This window comes from Taudactylus pleione, unplaced genomic scaffold (genome assembly GCF_031769625.1).
Source record: "Taudactylus pleione unplaced genomic scaffold, aTauple2 ptg001329l, whole genome shotgun sequence".
In the NCBI taxonomy this organism is placed as follows: domain Eukaryota; kingdom Metazoa; phylum Chordata; class Amphibia; order Anura; family Myobatrachidae; genus Taudactylus; species Taudactylus pleione.
The window spans coordinates 262,867-270,316 of record NW_028285729.1 but is presented as its reverse complement, the minus strand read 5'-3'; the positions used below and the strand labels follow the sequence as shown (position 1 = coordinate 270,316).

At 46.0% G+C, this 7,450-nt stretch overlaps 1 pseudogene; it reads right to left on the bottom strand.

Annotated features, from left to right (window-relative positions):
• Positions 1 to 3,505: 3,505 nt before the first annotated feature.
• Positions 3,506 to 7,064, bottom strand: LOC148443136 (uncharacterized; annotated as a pseudogene).
• Positions 7,065 to 7,450: the final 386 nt, after the last annotated feature.

The window sequence follows — 7,450 nt, the reverse complement described above, 5'->3', positions numbered from 1 at the left end:
TTTTTTAATTTTTTAAAACCTCACATTAGCAACTTAAAAATATGCTAGCCCCCATTTTCATGTACCCCAAATTTGCTGGGACTAGTTATTTTGCTGAAAAAATATTGCATAATGCCATTCTTCACCACTTATGCAAAGACGCTAATAGCAAGCAACTGAGAGAACTAAAGTACCCAGAATAGCTTTATTAGGGGTACTAGGACTCACCTATAGTGAACCCCTATGCTAGTGCAGCTTTTCGGGGGGTACAGACTGTTTTCCCCATTTTTAGCAGTACTTTTCGCCAGGTCCGAATTCGCCGGGTTCCATTTTCGCTGATTTGTAATGGAATATGGGGATAAGCGGGGACACGCGCGATACTTTTTCGCATGGAAAACCAGCGATGATGGTGAAAAGTCCGGCATGTGAAAAGTACTTGACTTTTCGCACCTAATTGAATACGGCTCTTAAGCTGGCCACACACTAGACTAACTTACATCCAACCATCCAACAAGTTGATTGGTTGGAATGAAAATCTGGTAAGGTATGAAAGTAAATGACAATCAGCAATTTGCTCCCAAACGCCGGAATATGGACTAAAAACTGTTGTTTGAACAAATTGTTTTGATCAAACATTTAACAAACTTGTCTGACGCCATTTTCATCTGTTTTCTGGCATTTAGGAGCAAATTGCTGATCATCAGTTACTCCCATACGTTACCAGATTTTCATTCCAACCAATCAACTAGTTGGCTGGTTGGACAGATAATCTTTAGATGTGTGGCCAGCTTAAGTCTGTTGCAATATCCCAACAGCCTCTGAATCAGGCCTGACGTGTTTGTCAGACATTGGGGCTGATTCAGTTAGACGAGTCTGCATCTTTATGCTAATGGTGCTACAAATCCCTTCCCCTGGTGCATCCGAATGTGCGAGGACTGAGGAGCGCACTGTCAGCATCTGTACACGCTGAAAGCGGGACAGGAACATTGCATCATATCACTCCATAATGAACCTGCATCAGCTGGACAAGGAGCCTTTGCTATGCTGGTGCCTACCCTCCAAAATTACCCGTTCCATTAGGTACAAAACACTCTGCTCCTGGACTTCCCACCTAATCCTAATGTATGATTGCAGTCACCTGTATTGAACTAGGTCACAGGTTCTCAAACTCGGTCCTCAGGACCCCAAACAGTGCATGTTTTCCAGGTCTCCTCATAGAATCACAAGTGAAATAATTAGCTCCACCTGTGGACCTTTTAAAATGTGTCAGTGAGTAATGACTACATCTGTGCACCTGCTGGGTGACCTGCAAAACGTGAACTGTGTGGGGTCCTGAGGACCGAGTTTGAGAACCACTGAACTAGGTAATAGATGAGACAGGTGCTTCAGCACAGGTGTCTGCAATCATACATTTAAAGGGAAGACCAGGAGCAGAGCATTTTGTACCTAATGGAATGGGTCATGTTGGAGGGTCTGCGGGTGGTAATTTCGACACATGTTGGATATCCTTCCCCACTGACACATGGACCCTGGACTCTATGGAGAAAGTGCTAACAGAACAAGGGATGAACATGTATGCAGTTGGGCCTGAGTAGAACAGATTTCTCAGCACGGGGAGGTTTTATTTTTAAAAAGACAAGGAATTGTCGTATAGCGGTGCACAAAAAGAAAAAAAATTGGTAGATATAATTACTTTAAAAACATAACTTTTAAAAATTTATGATTAAAATATTGTTCAAATGTCACCAGCAAAATATCAATAAAAACTAGGGATGTGCAGGCTCGGTTTTACTCGGATTTACTCGGTTCTTATCGCCACTTTACCGCAAATTCGGATTTATTATATTGGCTATCCAAAACACATGATAGGCGGTAGCCAATAAAATGCCGTTTAAAGATCCGAGTAAATCTGAGTAAAACCGAACCCGCTCACCCCTAATAAAAACACAACAAGACTGTGTAAAAGAATCTGAAATAAAGAAAGAAAATGTGATTAAAATAAAACTTGTCTTGCTGTGTAATATTATTATTATTATTATTATTATTATATTTGATAATTTATTGTAATTTCACCTTCCTCTGTCAGGAAAACCAATTTATAAATATTAATACAGACAGGGGCGGATTGGGATGGAAAACCAGCCCGGGATGTCTATTGGAAGCAACCTTACTGGGGGCGTGGCCTGTTGAGAGGGTGGGGTCTTCAAGGGGGGGCGGGATCCCTCCATATAGGGCCTGATTCTGAGTTGGACGCAGTTGCTGCCCTTCCCTGTGTCTTTTGCTGCAGTTTTATCTGTGACTTTATGCTAATGCTACTACATAGCCCTCCCCTGGTGCACATCCATGCATCTGACTGTGCAAGGAGACGCCCTCTGTCAGTGTGTACAGATGCCGCAATCATGCTCTGTGCGTATTTAGACACCACTATCGATCGCACCACTGAAACGTGCTCCAGCCCTATGCTAGGTGCAGATCATCCAGCTGAGTATGGCCTCCACCCTGAGTGATTCAGTGTCTCTATAGCCAACCCCTTGTAACTGCACAGGATGGCCCAAACCATTTATAATATACTTCTTGTTGTATCCATCTCCACCTTGCATCACTCCTAAGCTCCGGCTTCCAGCTCCTGCAGTGTGCACTATGGGAGAGACGTCATGACATCTCTCCCATAGTTCTGAGGAGCTGCCAGTCTGACAGCAGCGGACGCAGGAGCAGTGCTTAAGATTGATAAGGAAATAATCATTAATACGATGAAGTCTCCTTGAAGAATTAACTTTTATGTACATCCGTACAGAGCTGAAATATCATTGTAAGCTGCCCATACATTGATTGTACAGAAATTATATACCAAAAATGATTTTACACATAAACCAATCAAATGATTCAAACAATAGTCATTATCCCACTCCCCTAAGACCTATGGCAACTCAAATAATTATTTTACTCCCTAATTGGAAGAAATCCAATCTCATCATTATAGTCACGTAGCACTAATCATGTGTTTATGAGCCAGACATCAAAATGGACGTCTAACCTTTATACATACTTTTATGTTCCTCATGATTCTGATAAATGGTCTACCACAACCAGACAAAGCCTACAGCTGGGTATACTTCCTTATAGCCCTGCAAATCTTGCAAAGTTTGCATTAAGAATAAAATGTGTGCACATGTAAGCAAATTCATTAAAAGCATAGCTTTATAAAACACAATTAGCAAGGGTTTCATTCAGCCGCCATCTTGTCTTCACGCAGCCATATCACTTGTCCCAAATGAGCCGAAACGCATAATCTTTTCATTCCATTATCTGAAACTTATCAGTTTCACTATCTGAACCCACTACTTACACAAATCAAGAAGGTTCATCTCAAATAATCACTAGGGAGGAGTAGGTAGGAGACATACACCAACGGAAAGGGTAAATTGGATAAGGATAGGATTGTGTGCTAATACTCACCGTACCAGACAGGGGGTGTCCCTATGTTTTATATGAACCTTCTGGTGTGGCTAAAAAAGGAATAATATAACTAGATGAAGCTAGCAATTAATTCATGTGTAACATATTCGTCATTTCCTCCATCACCTCCCTCATCACCTTGCTCATATCTGAAGTTCTCATGTATGACAACTTCTTCTTCGCTCAGATTATGATAGATATCAGCTGGCTGTGGTGGTGGAAGACTTTCATAGGCTGGTTTCATTTCACTATACAGAATCTGAGATCTCTCCTCCGCCAGCGGATCCTGGCCCAATAGAGTGTCCTCATTTACAAACACAATGGTCATCTCATGTTGTGCCTCTATTTTCTTGACCCTTTTACAACTTAATCCAAATATAGTAGGCCCACATTTGATACTCAGGTATGCTATACCTATCACCATTGTCCCACACACAATATACTGTATGATTCCAGAAAGGAGTTTGGTAATGCCTATACCTCGCCATCCCCACGGGTCCCAACCAGCTCCTCCTCCTCCTCCTCCTCCTCCTATCTTCTGTAATTCCTTTTGCATCTCTGCCACCTTCGTCAAATGTCCAGCAATTTCTGCCCTATCATCATCAATATTGGTGCAACATTCTTGTCCTACCACAGCACATGTACTGTACCACCTTCTGCTGCCAACAACTGATCTAACACCATCCTATTCTGTAAATCCACTTTTCTTATCTGAGCAACTTCCTCCACTGTGTGAGTAATAGAATCAATCAATTCATCCATCATTTGGTCCATCACAATAAAAATTTCTGAAATAACATTTTCTACCAGGAAAATAGTTGATAGGGGAAAAAGTACTCCTGTGGTACGTTCACCATCCATGTATGTAAAAGAGATACTCCCTTTCTTTATTTCCCTTGTACTATGCTGCCTTAATTATGTCAAACCTGCTGGCACTAAATTATGCTCTATTAGTATGTTTCTGGGATACTGATCCAGGCGATCAGTGACTCTCACAAAAGGGACTACATATGATAGTGCACATTGTCCACTTACCCCCAATGGACTCCATGAATAAGCCCATTTTCCACACACCCAGCACCTGCACTGGTATAAAACTATCCCATATATGCCATAAAGTAGGCTGTATTATTTACCACAACATCACTACAAGTTGTCTTATCAAAAGTACACATGTTTCTTTTTAATTGGGATAAAGTCTGGTTCTCTATTAAAAGTCCTTCGTCATTAATCTTATACCAACTAGAACTAGCTCGAGACTGAGCAGGCATCTTAGTCACACAGGTCGCTCCCCTACAGTCAGTGTAACCCAAATTCTGTCCTTTAACCTTTACAGTTGGACTAGACCCAACAGTAAAACACATATTCTGCCCTCTACGTTTGACATATCTATGACATGCAAAATTCAGGTTTTCCCGTAGTAACAGTTACTCGTAAAGCAGTAGTGTGACCGGATGGCCTCTTGCCGACTCCCGATCACAGATTGGGGTTTCAATCCCCACTGGATCTTGGGTATCATGGATTCCCGCCTACCGTCAGTGACCATCTGTCACTGAATCTCCCCACTGCGTCATGGGCATGTAACGATGCTGCCACCACCAAACTCTACCATTGGCATCTGGAACTGCTTCTTGCTGCGTATGCGTCGACTAGCTGCGGCCACACCTCCTGTTTGGTGTCCGCTGTTCCCACCTGATCCCTCACAATGGACCAGGCTCTGCACGGTAGCGGGCAGGGGGCTTGAGCTTCGGAGATGCTTGGCTCAACCCAGAACAGTAGGAGAACGGAATAGCATTTGGCATAATTCTGTTGGCTGCAGGATTCTGATGCAATCGAATAGGCATAGGTGTTTATTGCTCAAAGTCTTAAAAAAACCCTGCCTTTTGATTGAAGGGGAATATCAGCATACAAAAATTTTTGCAGCAATTCTTCTCCACACAGGATATACAAGGATGTACAATTTTACCAGGCATGAAGTTTTCTTTTATGCCGCTCCAATACACATTACCACAGGGGGTAAGTCTGCCCTCTGGTTTCCAAGCAATCACCTTAAGTGCATGACCTGTGCATGTGCTGGCCACATGGATGTTTAACATTGCCCCCTATGAACAGTGGTGAGTGGTCACTCTCCTATGCCTGAGCAGATCTGGGGTTTTAGTCGCCCCCCAGGAGTCAGCTTGTCTAGGGCCCGGTGGAGGTTTTCCTCCAAAACCTACTTCCAGGAATCTGCTATGGGACCAAGCCTGCCACCACTGCCTGAATCTGAGCTCCAGAGGTGGGCATGGTTTCCTGGCCATGGAAGGGCTGCTATTTTGGAGCTCCCTTAAACAGTTAGCTGGCTGCATTAGCCAGCTTCCTATGCACCTCCTTATACCACTTCCAGGCATGAGGCTGCATAGGAGAAAAATTTATTTCTTCTGGAAGGGGCTGGGGGATCCAGCAGCCCACCGAGGACTCTGGATCCCCTGGCCATCCAGAGAATCACAGGTAATTTTCCTTAATTTATACATTTAAAATATATATGTTTACACACAGCAGTGCTGCTCTCCTGGCTCAGTGCTGCACACACCTTTCATTATACATTTTATAAATACTTTTAATTTATTTTTTCTCTGCCCAGTGCTCAGCACTGGGCTCCACTAGCCCTGCAGTGTGGGACTGCTGGGGCTCTCCCCTGGTGCCTGCTCACAGCACTGGGCTAGGCTACCACAATGTTGAGGTGCTGGGACCTAAGCTCCCAGTCCCTAGTATGTAGCTCAGTGCTAGGGGTCCAGGGAGCATGCTCTCTCTGTTCCCCAGCATCTATGCACATAGCCTCCCATCCTCGGAGCCTGGGGACTCAGACCCTGCTGCCGTGGTTCATGGGGCATTCTGCTGCCTGGCCACGGTAAGCAGCTGGCACAGAGTTGCTGGCGGTAACCCTCTGAGTGCTGGGGGGGCTAAGAGCTATGCTCTCAGTCCCCAGCCCTCTACTCCTGCTAGCCTGGACCTTCTCTGCACGGCGGTCATGGGAGCCAGCACTCCCAACCCCCAGCATGCAGCTACTTGGCCCTGCACTGTTGCATGGGGGGCTGGCTTGCCCAGTCCCCCTGCGTGTGGTGCTCAGCCCTGCAGTCTGGGACACTTGTCCCGGCTGTAGCGGCTTCCTGCTGCCCTGGAGCAATGGGAGCTTTGCTCCCGGTTCCAGGCAGTCAGCGCCCAGCACCACAGCCTCGCTGTGCAGCTGGGGCACCGGGAGCTAAGCTCCCATCCCCAGCCTGGAGCACTTAAGGGCTCCTTACCACCTGCCCCCCCCCCCCCCGGCATCATGCACCGAGGGGTTAACACAGCCATCGCTGCTCCGCCAGAGCTCACCTTCGGCAGCATGAGCCGCTTCATACAGTCCCCCAAAGCACTGCTGTGGCCACCGAGCGGGTCCGGCCACGGCAGCATACAACACATTTCCCCACACATGGCGTCTAGCGCTGGTGATACATTTAAAAATGGCACCACAGCACGGGGGTTAACCCCCTCAGTGCCGAGGCCGCCATCAAACACGTGGGGCCAGCCTCCGGCCGCAAGTAGCATAGACTGAACTAGTCATTGACACATTCTGAAATGGGAAGTCGACCATACAGTAGCTCGCACATTCGGGTTTTGATTAGCACAGATATGTCCTCCATCGGGACGCTTATGACAAGATCATTCTCTATTTAACATATCACGCGTGCTAATGAAGTGTGCTAGCACAGGTATGCCTGCTTCTATATTCATAGGTAAGTGCGGGCAAACCCAACATTTAGTCTCATTGAGGGTCTCATTCAGACCCGCTCGCAAGCACTTGAGCACTCGCAAGTGGGTTGATGTTGGGCTCTGCGCACGTGCCGCGGCCACACTGCGCGTGCGCAAGCCCCGGAGTGAGAGAGAAATTATCTCGCTCCGGTACTCATTACAAAAGGGGTGGCTGTCGATGGTGATCGACAGCTCGCACTGTTTTGTAGGCGGGGCAGGGGGGTGGCTACACAAACGGAGGCAT